Source organism: Wyeomyia smithii, chromosome 3 (genome assembly GCF_029784165.1).
Source record: "Wyeomyia smithii strain HCP4-BCI-WySm-NY-G18 chromosome 3, ASM2978416v1, whole genome shotgun sequence".
NCBI lineage: Eukaryota > Metazoa > Arthropoda > Insecta > Diptera > Culicidae > Wyeomyia > Wyeomyia smithii.
In genome coordinates, this window is record NC_073696.1 from 209,713,516 (window position 1) to 209,729,661 (window position 16,146).

Here is a 16,146-nt window from a genome sequence, read left to right on the forward strand (position 1 = left end):
CAAACTTCAACAAGGTGTCAAGTTCTCTATTTTACACTTTAACTTAGTGTGCGCTCTTTGCGAATGCAATAGGAAGACGAATGGTTGGAATCAGGTCAAACATAAAGTGACAACAGCTTTATAGTTTTGAGCCTCTGCTGTCCTCACATACCTTAAGAGCTAGCCAAAGGTGGTTCTGTATGAGGTTGTTTTGCGGTTTTCGTAGGTGAAGATATGAGCATCAGTTTGCTATTTTCTTAATGAAAAATCTCTGTGGACTGAACTGGACTGGACGAAGTGGTAATATGAAAAATGAAGCGAGGAAGTTACCTGCATTTCCAATTTGGATTGGATTATGTTAAGTATATGGAAATAAATTGAATGCCTGTGTCAAAGTTCAGTCTGTTGATAGGAATTTTATCATCAGAGTCGGCAAGAATTGTTTCTCTCATTTTAGCTCTAGCGAAGGACATAACAAAAAGACAAATTAAAGAATGAAAATGAGTGAACTGAAAAATCAAACCTCACTACCATGCAAAGGTTTTCTAACTATAATTACTAATAAAGACATATCTGTAAAAAAAAGAAGCTGAAAATATTCAACTGTGTCAAAATGATCTGTTATCAAGCAAAATATGAACAAGAAAAGACGATCTACGGAGCAAAAGGAAATATTTACAGAACATTCTACAAAATAAAATACTACAAGGTATACAGCCCTGGGGTTGTATGAAATGGTGACGTGGGACTAAACACTGTAATTACTGTAATTATAGACACAATGAATTCGTTTGTTCAGTGATTAACGTATTCAAATTCTCAGCCTTTCCTTAATTTTTTCTAGAAATATATTTAATTACACTCAGAAGAATTTTATTAACACTTAGTGATGTTGTGCCTTAGAAAGAATCATTTTTGATTTTTGCTTCTCAAGTTTGTTTTATTTGCCAACAAATACATTCACTGTATTGCGAAGACAGTTAATATAAGTATATATTTTTTTTTTTGTAAAGTTGGAAATGAAAAAATATCTAATCAGTGTTTAGTCAATGTTTGAATGCAAGAAAAAGATTTTTAATAGATTAATTCTTTCTTTTAGGCACTCGCCGGCTCTTACTCTTTTATGAATATATATTTCTAGGAACTTACTCGTTCGAGATTATGTCGGTCACGATTATTCAGTGAATTTGGATATAAAAAATAGATAAAAATAACTTATAACCGTTGCAAAGAAGTGAATTCTTGTTGAGTATTTCATGGTTTTTATGGTTATAATATTCATGAAATAAACTTTCAATCACCATCAGAAGCAGCATTACAGTTTTGATTGCACGCGAATAGAAGTCGTGCCCGCTGCAACGATAGACGACGAGAAACTCGCGGCGCTCTGCTCCACGTATACTCTACGGTTCTGTTGCTTTTACCAGCATGTTTTCATTCAAGACATCAGTTTCTATTACGCTCCTATTAGTTCTATTAGCAGGTTTAGAAATTGTTCAAGGCAAGGTGTTGTTTCAAACTTTTCGAAAAGCCTTTACCTTCGAGACATCAAATTAGTCTAGGTTAATGACTCTGACTCTGTCAATTTCTTTTTGGATATTGATACAGAGAAAATCACAGGGAATGGTTGGTGTCTATTCATGTCGTCTGTGCTAGGAATGCTCGCATGTGATTGGTTCATTGTTCGCGTAAATTTGTCCTTGGCACATTTTATGTATTTTAACCGCTTTAGAATGAAAAAATAATGATAACTAGCGTATTACAAAATTGTTATACATTTTATCTATCCAACAACATATTGGTTATTGTTATTCATCATGAGGTTATGCTGTTATTATCGTTTGAAATCTGACGCAACATTTGCCAGTTTCAATTCCAATTTTTCAGAATGCATCCCAGTATAGAAAACAAAGATGTAGTCCCAAGTCAAAAAAACATGAAATAATGATGCGTGATGGAAGATGAGTAAAAGTTCAATGCTCAACACATTGTTTAAAATTGATGTCGCGGTTAGTAAAAATGTTTTACGCTAACATCTGACATATTGAATTGCTAAATTGCTTTACACTCACTGACAAAAGTTGTACTTTTTAATACTGGAATGCATTGATAATATTAGGATAGAAATTTAAATATGTTTCAAGGAATTTCTTGACAAAAAGGGCATATCATCACTTTTTCTGTTCTGGTAATTATGTTCATCTGAAGAAGAGATCGAAGCAAGCTGTGATCAAGAACGGACGTGAAAATGTTTCTCGTCGGAATTTTTCATCGTTTTTTTCAAGTTTTTATAAGTTATATATTTTCTATCTGGAAAAGTGATGTGTCTACGTTTATTGAATGAAGGCCGCTGTTGTTTCGGTGTGAATTCCGAGTGTTTGATTTGAATCGCGATGAAGTGTTCCGAGGGTTGTCGAGTACGGTTGGAGATAGTGCAATAATGTCGACGTATTTTATTTAGCCTTCCCGTCGCGTAATCGTTATATTTTAACTGCAAAGGGTGGAGTAAAAGGTAATACGAAATGTGGCGGTTTCGTATTTTCGGTGAGAGTGACGTCAATGTTGAAATCCGTGAAAGATTCGTGCAATTTTGTGGCTAATTTGTGAGAGCTGCATTTCGTTTTCGGTGGCGGAGCACGTTTCCCGCTAGCCCTTGCCTTGTCATAAGTGTGTGTGAGTAAGTGCAATGTGAACAAGGAAAAGCGAGAGAAGTGCGAGTGCAGGATGACCGTTGCTCTTGCGTGCGGCACGTTCTCGAACTAGCATGATAGTTCAGAGAGGACGCGGGAATTAAAGGATAAGTATTAGTGTTGGTGACGTTTTGCCTGTGTTTTTTGTTTGATTTGCATGGCAAAAGGGAACCAATGTTTTTTTTTTGTTTTTTTTTTCTCTGCTTTCATTTTGAGCAGTTTTATGCCCTTGTTTTATGATTTTTCTAGCTTTTGAGTAAATACTGAAACACATAGACAGTTTTTAATTTAATTAAGTAGAAATCTTGTCGGTTAGCATGGCAAATAAATTTTGATTGCGATTGTTTTGGCATTTTGTTGAATCTAATAAGTACTCGGTCTTGTTAGATATGCATATTTGCATTTTGTAAAAATTTCTAGCTATGAATGCATGAAACTTTGCCAGTTTTTCATACTCAGTAGGTATCTTCGCTTCGTTATTCAAGAAGTAAGTGGTAATCAACGCGAAATACCGTGTCTCCGCGTATGCGTCGGTAAGAGGGGATAGAGCGGTCGCGCATAACTTTCCGGGGTAAACGTGTTTTCGGCCCAGGTGAGCTTTGCTCAACTATGGATTTTCGGTGTTTTGTGACTTCCGAGGTGTACCAAACCATTTATTCGCAGACTGTCCACCCGTAGGTTCCATTTCAGCACGCAATGATTCGGAGTAGGTTCCGTTCGTTCGATAAATATCGTAAATAATTAATCGCGACAAAACATCGTAATTAATCGCCACCAAATATCGCAATTATTTGCAATTAATATCAGGATTATACGCAACTCGTCTGTCTCGTAGGCCGTTTTTGAAGTTCTCTTGCTGACCGCTTGCAGTATGTGTTGAGGGCCTATATATTTACTTTTTTCTTGTTTTTGGTTAATGCATATCTGGTTGCTTCGTAACATTGTGTAGTCAGCTGAGATAAATCAATGAGAGCTACGTTTCGGTAGTTGCATAATGACTTCATAAACAGATTTTCGAATATTTGAGTCTGTCTTGATTAGGTTATAGGTCCGGTATCCTTGCGTGCGCTTTATTTTTGCGGTGTTACATCATCAACCGGAATGAGTTCGGATCGCGTTATGATTTCCGTAAAAGATATAATGAACTCGTACGCGCGATATTTGGTATTATGAACCTGGTATTAGAACTCAGCGCATCGTTTACCAAAACGAAATCTGGGTAAGGACCCTTTTCTCCAACATCCCAGTGATTTCTCGTGGAAGTGCAGAGGTGTTCTCGGCTTCCAATAAAGCGAGTATCACGTCAACATATTCCTATACACACTCCTTCTTTGACCTGCATTCGGATGCGGCCGGCGCTGGTATTGCCTAATATAAAGATTAAGGTCACCAGTTTTTACACATTGATGATGGATGTTAATCCCAAGCATCATCCATTGGTTCTCTGTGTAATTACAGCTGATCTGGCAATAACGGAGTAGCAACCGCGGGCGGTCAATCATACTCATGCTCATACTCATACTCTGGTAATTATGTTCATCTGAAGTACTTAGTTTAGACTGTAACAGTCAGGTTCTTGGCAAAGCTTTTCAAATTACACAATTTGGTCTTACACATACTTCAAAGATCTTCCTAACACCGGATTGCTATCGGTCGACAGGATTGCCGCTCTGAACAAGCCAAGTGATAGTGAAACAAGTTCACTTTAAAACATGACAAAAATTCGGACGAGTACGTTGTTGTACGTTTCGAGGGTGATTAATTCTAAAGATATAATTGGTTTAATGAATTCAACAAAACATTTTCTTTTTGTTCCAATGTGTGTACAGCTAATGAAAGAATAAGAACACAAAAAAATGAACTCACAAATGAACATCACAACACATAACCATAGAGAATAAAATTGGCATAAAGTAATTTAAAATTCAGCCTGTCAATCAAAATGGTTGGCGACCTTCCACGGGTTGGCAACACATGCCAGAATTGTAGCGAAAGTTTGGACTGAAAATCGAAAAAACAAATTGCGTACGATTGACCTCCTCTGTGTACCCTCGTGTCGGCTCGAGTCGTTGCTAGCGGTTTGCTTCCCAGGATCGATCGGTGAATACTCGAAACCGTCAACACTCTCGTAGTGATATATTCGAGGCGAGCCTCGCTGGCACCGTGCGGGCATGGCACGGGTTTTGCACCTCACGTGTGTAAACAAAAACAATTCGAGGAATCAGTGCTGTTGGTGTGTCGAGCGGCAATCAGTCAAGAGCACTCTGCTCTCAATGGAAGCTCGGTAAATTGTTTCGTTCATTCATGGTCAGATTGTTTTTTACCGAGTCTGGCTGGAGTGAGCCGGAAAAAATCGGCAGTGTAATGTTGAAAGGGATTTGTGTTTGTTTTTTAAACTTGTAATTGCTAATCTTTTATTGGGTCGTTGCATTCTGATGACAGGATGTTTTCATTACTTCTGGATTTTTTAACAGCTTTAGGTACTTGTTACGACCAACGTTTTTATGTCACATTAAAATATTCGAATTTGTCGTTTTCGCAATTTTTCTTTATGTTTTAGCCTCTTTTTTTCTCTATATTTTCAATAGTATACTAGAAGCGTAGTACCCAGATGTGTACGTTGAATCACGTTATAAACATCAATCGACTATAGCACTTATATACCTCAACTTAGAAATGAGCCTCCATTCAGTTGTAGTCGAGTCTACTGGGGCAGACACAGACGCTATCTGCACACTCAACAGCATCCATCAGCGTTAAAAGTATTCAAACGATGCAACAAATGACATCGTGCATTTTGCGGCTGGCTTGAGAGAAGAACGAGTGCGAAGAATACTAGGGGGAGAAAATTTCCACAAAGAACGACGAACGGTCAGTTTATCTTTGCGCAGCATACCAGCAATCTCACAACAACGGGGTCAGTCGGCAGTGAAAGTAGGGTTGGAAGGGCCAATCATGGTAGGAATTGTAAATTGTAACATGCCACTTTGAGGTATTCAATTTTTAAAGCTATTGTGCTTATGAATACTGTGAATGTTTTATAACAAATAAATGAAAATTTGTCGCTCGCATCGGCCCCAGTTTCCATAATCGTTACAATGCGTTTGTCGAGTCATCCTAATGGGTGGAAATGTTTTTCTTTCCGGGTATTTCCGATGAGTATGAGTGTAATTTTTATCTGGCAGATGGATGAGATTTGATTTCAGTTGTGTACTCGATGAGAGAGTTTGCTGCCTGTTCTATTTTAAAAAGAATTCATACCTACGTTCGTTTCTAAAGTGATGAGTAATGTTACTATTTAATCATTTTCGCTAAAATATCGGAATGTCGGTATTACGGGGTTAAGGAACTGATTCAAATTTAGAACATGCATGCTCTGTTGTAATACAGTGCTGTTGTGATTTTTTCAACAGTCGTTTTTATCTCCACCCGCACAAGTTCACGTTAGGTTTCTGACGCTTTTTAATTCGATTTTATCACATTTCTTCATAAGAATTCCGTAGCCGTTAGGTTACAGAGTCCGCTTTGGTAAGCGCGTGGTCGTTGGTTTGAATTTTAGTAGAATCATGCCATTTGTCAAAGGACTTTAGCATGGGTTAATTCTCAGGCTCCCCACCACATACCCTTCCTTCAAGCTGAATTCTACACTGCCGTGGGCTGGCGTTTTGACGTAAGCGCCAGAAACACAAAATCGCTCCAGAAGCATCGAAGTACTCCTATCTCATCGTCATTTCTATACAAAATGGCGCTAACGTCACTTCTTATTTTTGATATTTCTCAGCTATTTTTCAATATTATTGAAAACGGCAACTAGCATTTTGAAGTGGGCTATTTATACTATAGTATTACGTAAGAAAACGAAATTTGAAAATTTGGCGTTTACTTCAAAATCCCAGCCCACGGCAGTACAGTACCCCTGTTGACTCTCCTTCTAACAAAAATAAGTCCCTATTATAATAAAACTGGTGTGAGTAATGTATGAATTTTCTCTCAAAGGAATTGTAATTAGGCGATATTGTTAGGATGGTCAAAGGCTCGGTATAGTAGAGCAGTAAGACTGGAAAGGAAAGGTAAAATTTAAACACAAGCACGGATATGAATGATAAGAGTATCACTTACTTCAATAGTGACACTGCCAATAATTTGAAGTGCGGAGTACAGAAAACACCTGGGCAATATCACAATAGATCTAATCTCTCGTCGCAGTGATGAGTCCACACAGAAAAAAAAGAATTCTCTCAGTTGTTAAAAGTGCATTGGAACATATTTTTCATGTGTATCATGTGGGGAGCTGCGTAGCCGCAAAGTTACAGAGTCCGCTTTGTCGAGCGGATGGTCGTGGGTTCGAATCTTAGTAGAACCAGGCCATCCGATGTCAAAAAGAACTTAAGCATGGGTTTATTCTCAGGCTCCCCACCAGTTACCCTTCCTTTACGCTGAAATTTACAATACCTTTGCGTGACTTCCTCTTAACAAAAAATAAGTCCCTCTTATCAACAAAACTGGCCAGAAGGATGCACGATGAAACTTCTCCAGGGAACTATAATTGGTGATATTTGGCAAGAGGAACGAGTATTGGTATAGTAGAACAGTAAGCGTGAAAGGAAGAGTATCACATTACACACAAGCACTGATGAACAATAATAATAAGCATGCCACTTCTCAATAGCGGTATTGCCATTAACAGAAGTGCGGGATACAGCAGACACCCGGGCATATCTCACAATAGATCTCAATTCTGGTCGCAGTGAGGAAGTCCATACAGGAAAAAAAATCTTGCGTCCTTATTACATGTGTTTGGTTTAATGAATTAAATTCATTTACTCATTTTTGTGGATAACATAAAAAGGTGTCACATTTGTTACAGACTGTTTTTGTGATAACTTTGTGAAAAATGAATCGTAAAAAACGTATGTCAGTGACTTTGGAGCAGAAACTGCGTATTTTCCGAGTATACTAAGTAAACCTTCAGATTTAACTCAATGGTTAATCTCTTAAGGGTTTCCGATTATTTGACCATAGGTTTTTTTCGATTATTTAACTATTTTCTGTGTATATCTCTTTTTCTGTGATTTTCTATTTTTAGACTAAATCAGAAAAAAGAATTTTTCTAGTAGAGTTTGATGGATACATATAATTCTTTTTTTTCTGATTTCGTATAACACTCTACTAAGACGCTCAGTAAAATATTTTTAGATTTTCAGATTTTTTTCTTGATTTCTGTTTTTTGTTTTATTTTCTGTTTTTTAGCTTTTGTTGATTATTTTCATGTTTTTGATTTTTCTGTTGTACTTTGTTCCTCTTCTTCTGTTCTTTGTTTTTCTCGGTTTCTCTTATATCCTTTTTTGTCTTTGTTTATACTATTTTCTGTGATATTTTTTATTTCTCTGATTTCTTTATGTGTTTTGTTTCCTTTATCTTTAGTTTTCTTGCTTGCTTAGTTTTCAGAGCTTAGAGTACAGAAATTACGTAACGCTAAAAATCTAGATCTCCCCTCATGTAACAGTATGTAACGCCCCTATCCCTTTCACAAAATTTTTAGTTCTAAAAAAATCACATTTACATAACTGTTTCAACTAATAACCCCCTTCAGCACCATATTGTCCATTTGTAAAAATATGTTACTTTTGTACTAACTTTCTTTCAGTATTATTTTGAACTAACTTTCTATTCTTTATTTTTCCAATATGAGTTTTTATTTCTTCATTTGTATTTTATTTTATATTTTTCTTTCTTCCAAGTTTCTGTTTACTACTTTTAAGTTGTTTTATGTTTTACTTTTCCGGCCCTTCTATTTTCTGCTTTTGTGTTTTAGTTGTATTGTTCCATTTTCGGTTTTTGATGTTATTCTGTTCTTCTAATTTTTGTTTATTTATTTTACTGTACTTAGCTACTTCTTCATATTTGACAATTTTGCATATGTTTTTTTTCTTATGTTCTGCTGTCTATGGCCCAATGGCCAGCAATATTTTTCGTATTTATTAGTTTATTTTATCATTTGTTTGATCTAATGGTTTTTAACTGTTCTCCCATTTCTTTGCATTTTGTTTTTCTGTGTTTCCCTTTTAGCCGTTTTTAAGCGTTTTATTTCTTTTTAGCTCCGAATATTATTTTTATGTATGTCCAACTTTTACATATTTTTGTTTGTCGTCTTTCTATTGTTTAGCTGTGTGTTTCCGCTTTGTCTCCTTATCTATTAGTACGATTTATCCATTTTTGTGTTATGTTTTTTGTTTTTTTTTGTTTTTGTTTTGCGTCCTAAGTTATTCCATATTTTTTATTCTTTGATTATTTAGTTTTTTTTATTTTATTCTGTTATATCCATATCTTGTTCTTTGATTTTTTTTTCAATATGTTTTACTATTTAACTTAATTTATTTTCAAAATCTATTTTCACTTGCATTCTTTTTACTTTTCAAGCAATTTTTTACTTCGCCAAAATATTTTTGTTTTACTATTTTCTACTTTGGTAAAAACTTTGATATTTTTCTCTTAATTTATTTTTCTCATTTCCTTTTTGTCCTGTTATTTGCTTTTACTTAATTTTTTTTGTTCTATTTTACTACTTTTCCATTTTTCCTTGTAAACATTCTCTCAACTCTATTTTATTTCAACTTTCATGCTTTCCTGCGATTCTTTATTTCCGTTTATCATTCTTTTTTTCTTCTGTCATTTTCTGTTAGTATTGTTCTTATTTTTCTCGTTTCCCTTTTTCTGCTTGTCACTTTTTTCGAGTTTTATTTCGTTTTCTTGATTTGTTTGTCTAGTTTTTTTTGTTTGTGGTGTCATTTTTTTCTGTTTTCCCTTGTTTTTCCAATGTTGTAGGTTTTCTTGTCTTCTTACTTTCTATCTCTTGATTTTATTTAATTTTACTATTTTTTCGTATTTGGTAATCTACTACAGGTCGGACTCGATTATCCGGAGACTCGATTATCCGGGGGCCCGATTATCCGGGGCTCGATTATCCGGAGAAAATGGCTCGATTATCCGGAGTATTTTTTTTTCTTCTATATTTCTATAATGTCTTCCGGGTCATTGGGAGTTTCGGGGTTGTTCAAAATTGTAACAACAATGCCCCGTTCTGTTTAGGTAGTTCGTTTTTAGCAGGTTTCTCGTCGTTTCTTCAACCAGTTCTTACTGAACAACCTCCAAAAGCGAGGTATTATGGTTTTTATTTGCCGATGAGTACAACCACTATTGGTCAACCGGTTTCGAATTCATGGTCGGAACAGATTTCTGTAATATAGTGGCTATGATCAATGCATTACACTAAGGTCAATTTTTACGCGGTTTTTTATGCGGTTTTTTACGCGGCTTTTATTACGCGGATTCCGGAATTTACGCATTTTTTACGCGGATTCCGGAATTTACGCGGTATTTTTTTTGCGCGAATTTCGGTTCCTCTTCACTCGGAATGCAGAATTAACGCTGTTTTTTTTCTCGCGGATTCCGGAATTTACGCGGTTTTTTATGCGGCACGTATCCCCCGCGTAAAAACAGCGACTTTAGTGTACTTAGAACCACAAGCTGGCCTGTTTCGGTGGTGTTCCGGATACTCCTGGATTATTGAACCAAAACTCATCAAGCGAAATCAATAACGGTTTGAGATCCGGAAAGTAACCCATTAGAGGCCATATCAAGCGTCTAGGTCGTTGTAGGTCACTCAGGAAATAGAAAAAAATCATGAGTGTTGTCAAATCGAACAGGGTCTGTGTATGTAGCACCTCAATTCTTCTTAATAAAAAAAGCAAAGAAAAACTTAATGTTCTGAATGAAAGATATTAAAAATTAAAAAATTAAAAATGGTTCGACTATCCGGAGGTTTCGATTATCCGTAGCGAAATATTTTTCAAAACTCCGGTTAATCGAGTCCGACCTGTATTTTGTTTTCTGCTTGATTCATTTTTTTATTTTATTGTTTTTTGTTTTTGCCTTGCCTTTCTGTTAATTTTTGTTTTTATTTCTACTTATCTAATCTACTGGTTTTTTGTGTTCTTGTTCGATTTTTCTTTGTTTGCTCTCTCTTCTGGTTCCTATATGAATGTTTTTTAATATATCGATCGCTTTCTCTCGATTTTTTAAATTTCTCAAGCTATATTTTTTCTTCTTGTACTTACTTTTGATAAATTTATTTTTTTGTCGTTTTTCTCATTTTGTTACTTTTCTGCTTATAAATTTTTATTTTTGAAATGCTTTGTTGTAATAACTTTCGTCTCTTCTACCTTTTCAATATGTTTTTTTCATTGCTATATCTGTCTTTTTTCTAAATATCTTTTCTTTGTGTACTGTAGTTGCTTTGTGTTGTACTCTTTCGGCTTTTATACTTGCTGCTTTTATGTTTATTTTGTATATTTTCGTTTTTATTTATTATAATTCTGTTTATCTAATTTCCTGTTGTTATTTTGAACGTGAGTTAGCTAGTTCTTTATATTTCACATTTACTATTGATCTACAATTTATTTTATTGATCTTTTTCTTTTTTATGGTTCGCTATTTTTTTTTCTGACAAGTATTGCGTGCCTTATTTTCGTTTGTCTGATTTAATGCTTTTTAACACTTTTTTCACCGTATTTTTTTTATTTGCTATTTTATCTTGCGTCTTTCTTTTCAGCTAAGAATATTAAATTTTCTGATTTTCTACATATTTTTATTAATCGCCTTTTCATAGCTAAGCTGCTTGTTTCCGCTTCGTTTATTTTTCTAGCAGTACGATTTACCTTTCTGATATTTTGGGTTTGTTTAGTTTTTGGTGTGTCCCCTAGGTTATGCTATATTATTACGTTTTTGTTTATCTAATTTTTTTGTCTATTTTGTTCTGTTTTTTTTTCTATATCCGGCTCCATTTTACTTAATTATTTTAAAAACCTTTTTTTCACTTGAATTCTTCCTACTTTTCTTGAAAATATATGTTGAATATATGTTGAATATTATGCATTAAAAATTGTGTAAGATTATTCTTAGTTTTACTCTATTAAACACGATATGATTTTAAATTAAAAAACTGAAATTCTAGCGATTCAGGAGCTTAAATCTTCAGGTGATCCAGGAGCTTGAATATGAGTGAACGTCGACGTCTTTCAATAAACATTCGCATGAAGACAAACATTCAAGTTTGATGTTTTGAAAAATTAGTTTTAGGATATTATCATATAGGTATAACAAACTAAAATTGGAGAACACTAAAGTTTTTTGTTGTTTTGTGGAATGCTCAAAGTTAAAAATCACAGGAAGGTTGTAGGCAAAGCCACGACCGCAAGGTTGAAGTAGAATACTTTTACAAGTAAGATAACCCGGGTGCTTGCGTGTCAGTCATTTTTTCTAGTAAATAAACGTTGACCGTTCATTGGCAGTATTGTAATTTCTTTTTGTTTGATATTTTGAATGAAGTTCATTGAATATTTTTGAATTTTGTGCAAATGAGAAGTTGAAGTGCTGCCGAATTGTAATATGCACATTTAATACGACATCATTAAACGGGAACGGAACAAAGGCTACGGTTATGCAGAACGCGAACGACGGCGCGATGCAATTCGCCTTACCGTGGTGAAATGTACAGCTCTTTTTAAGGCGAAGTAGAGCTATACATTGCAACACATTTCGTCTTGCCGAATCGCATCGTGCCGTTATTTGCGTTCTGCATAACCGTACCCAAACACTAAGCGACGCAAACACGTATTAATAGTCAGAGTATGCATGTAGAAAAACTTTGGATTATAGCGCAAAACGAGAAAATATTAACTTTTCAAATATTCATTTATGTTCTTCAAATTTCAGTTGTTCAATTTAATATCCGATGAAATGTCTTTTTATTATCTGATGAAGCTCTTATATAGGCCAAATGATGCATTCCCAATTTATTAGGTCCATAACTCTGCCGACCGTGCTTGGGAAAGCGCGGTATAACGACCAATCAGAGGTCGAATTTTGTGTTTTGACAAGGCTTAAGAATTTTCAATAGTACAATAGTTCGAATGATAAAATTGCAATTTCATGCATTTGGTAGGAATCTTAGAAGATTATCTAATCGATTGCTGCAAAAACGAAGGAAATCCATCGAAAACTAACCGATTTATCAGCATTTGAAATTGGACATATTTCTCACTTTTTTCAGTTTCAGATTTTCATTTCACATCCCTATGTAGCCGAACTTCCTGAGAGAATTATATTCTACTACTTCAAAAAAATTCTATTCTACTTCAAAAAAACATTCGCAACTAGTGTTTAAAAGAATAAGGAAAGTAATTTAAAAATAATTGTCACATTCTGATTAATAACTTAACTTTATAGGAAAGTAAGAAAACTTTGTTACATCTGCAGTAGCTAGCGAGCATAGAGGGCGGATTGATTTTTTTCCACGATTTTTTCAACCACCTTCGCAGCTGAAGCCAACAGCCGACAGAATCGACAGCTGAAGGCGGCAAAAATAAGATGAAGAAAAAAGTAAAGTTAAATAAATCTCCGAACCAGTCACCTTCGCCACCATCCGTCCATTTAGCGACGATCCGCTTGTCGCGTCGGTGTCACAAACATCTAAAAGTTGACTGCGCCCAAGCGGTCTGGGTGCTACCTACTTGAAATGGAAATTAATGCAACACTTCGGCCGAGGTAGCAACAGCCGAGGTGTCAGTTACACGCTGGACAAGATTTACTCTAAAGTAGGCCAATTTATGTGCGCGCTTCGGTTCGGGAATTTTTAGCAACTGTCTATACCGATGTATATGAGGCATGGCTTGTGAAATTCGATGGCTGCAGCATAAAGGTAGCAAACAAAATAAATACGTAAAAAGTTGTTTCCGCAGCAGCAGCAGCATTATACAGATCAATTAACGTTTAACGTGGCGGCAGCACGAATTGGCCCCTTGGCGGAGTCGTTTCCCTAGAACGAATCTTGGTATGATGTTCCTATATTTATCCGTCAGTCATCGCTTCAACTTCGCCTGTAGCAACGCCTCGCCATAGGTAAATATAAAGCAGTAACGTGAAACGCCAACGCGTGTAACGCGATTTATGTTTGAATTCGGAAGCCGGGATTTGGCCGTGTCAGTTTGAGTGATTTATTGACGCAGATTTGTATTTCTGGCAGTGAGTTTAATTCAGCTTTGATTTGGAATGCTGCCATGCTCTAGCTTCCGTTTGATGGGAACCTTGGTTTCGTTCTTTCCATTTTTTTTACTTACTTTTATTAGTCACCTCTGCGAGAAGTTGTGACATTTACCTGAAAGAATGAAAAAAAAAAAAAGAAAAAGACACATTAGAAAATTACATTAAACCCTAATTTATTCTGAACAAACACTTGATGAGAACAAGATTGTTAATTGTGTTGGCTTTCTCTCAATCGTTCCGGAAGAACGTTTGATCTTCATGTCAGATAAAGGGAAGACCCGTGCAGGATGTCAGCTTCGCGTTAACATCTTCAGCTGCAGGGAAGAGCACAACCTATATACCTAGAAACCTGGCATATATTGAGGCTCTTCATGAGAAGATAATATCGATGCATCGTACGCCTCCTGCCACGTATGTCGTGCCGTCATCGAGCGCGTCGTCAGTGGATAGAAAAGATAAAGAAAAAGCGGCATTCACCATAAAACCCATGCAGCCGTAATGCGCATCGGCTTCTCTCGGAGTCGACGATCTACGGTCTCTCCTGCCAGCCGGAACAAGAAGGCAATCGACCAACCAACCTGCGTGGAGGTCATATTTCACGACCGAAGAAGCTCAGAAAGGCAAACAAAAAAAATGAAATAAAAAAAAGATGCTGATGCAGATTGTGATATCCACCGTCGTCATCGTTTGTGCCTTGCCGGTATTCTGCTCTATGTTGGTGCATTCTCTTCTTTTTTTTCGAATGTGATCAGCGGCTGCATACAAAACGGTCTTGTAGGATTTTATTGAAAATTCTATCACGCCGTGCTCGCTCGACGTTTCCTTCGATAAGTGCACATCAGCATGCAAGGATATTGATGATCTCTTCATATTTTGTTCGAGTTCATTATTACTGGTTGCTAGCAAGCAGTTAACGATGTTTTACGTTAGTAAGATTAAATTCTGATACTATGAACTTTGCTGCTTCGCCTTGCCTTAAGCAAAAAAAAAAAAAAAAAATCTAATCAATTAGTAGACGTGATTTCGATTTAAAATTGAGCTCGAAATTGGAACGACCGTTCGATGCAGTGAAATAATTTATGTTAAGTCTATTTCTACTCCCCGTCCTCAAACAAAGACAATAAAAACATACATCATAGCGCCACTAATTGCATTCGATAAAGTCAGACACAAAACAAACCCCACAGGCTACGGGAATAGGCACTCGACCGACTGTCTTTGGCAGTAATTCCATGCTATGTATCACTCCGGTCGCCACATTGACAACCACACTATCTGGGATGTAAATATCACGCATTACCAATCAGAACGTTGCCTCTGGCCGCTGGCGCACGCAAGACACGACCCGGTAAGTGTTACGCTGGCAGGTCCGAATCAAATCGTGCGTGAGCGTGCGTGCGACGTCTACAGCGATATAAATAAATCAAAATGTAATGTGGTCTTGTTGTTGCGGGTAACTTTCGATGGAGATACTAGAAACAATTTTCGCAGCCGCTGCCGTCGTTGTATCGTATTTCAGCAACACCCTAGTATCCGCGCGTCAGAGTCTGGCCGATGATTTCCCCACGGAATCGGAGTCGCTCTGCGAATGATCCCTCGTCAAAACAACGCGACGCTGACGTGCCAGAGTGCCCGCATCTTTTAATATCTGGCAACCAATTAATCATTCCGAAGTCACGTTCGACCATCGTCACTCGTATAACGTGCCCCGATAATGGATGTACGTGTGTGTGCACGCTTCAGGAGGACTGAGCCCCCATTCATTTCTAAATGATGCATCTTTTCCAACGTTCGCCTTTTACTCACTCTAAGAATGGGAAGAATCAGTATATCTTAAGCAGATTGAATGATGGATGACCACATTTGCCCCTTTTACCACTTTTCATACATGCGAGTGTTGTGGGTGGCCAACGCGGGCGGGGAGGATCTTCCAACCCGTTCAACCGTTTTGTTGGTCGGTGTTTTGCCCTCCCCTCTCCTTTCTTCAATGTGGGTCCAAAATTGGTTTACCGAAGTTACCAATTTGTCTAGATTGTGTTTGATGTTTTCTAACTGATTTAAATTTATTTGTTACGGTTGGAGTTCGATATGCTACGTGCACCCAGAAAAGGTTTTCACACCAATTTACTCAGCTGCAGGCGGCACCCTTTCAGTTATCAATGAATCTTTGTGAGTTTTTGAAGAGAACAAATCTTGAACTCATCATTGTTTTAGAACTTCTGCTATTTAAATAGTGATTGCAAAGCATGTAAATCTGCAAGAAACGCAATTCTAGTTGCAAATGACACAATAATCGTTGGTCACGGTCCCACCGTCAATTGTCGCTAATAGAGAACAGCATGGGGCCTTCTGCTAGTCAACATCCTGTTGAAAG

The 16,146-nt window shown here is 36.6% G+C and overlaps 1 protein-coding gene across 4 annotated transcripts in view; it reads right to left on the bottom strand.

Moving 5' to 3' along the window:
• Positions 1 to 16,146, bottom strand: part of LOC129731566 (uncharacterized) — a 465,080-nt gene that overhangs the window by 256,321 nt on the left and 192,613 nt on the right. Inside the window, exon 1 of one of the 4 annotated variants that reach the window (XM_055691671.1) lies at positions 13,847 to 13,853. The exons of the other annotated variants lie outside the window; for them this stretch is intronic. The gene's annotated coding sequence lies outside the window, so the exon portion shown is untranslated. Of the gene's footprint in view, positions 1 to 13,846; positions 13,854 to 16,146 lie in introns of those variants that run through there. 4 annotated transcript variants of the gene reach the window in all.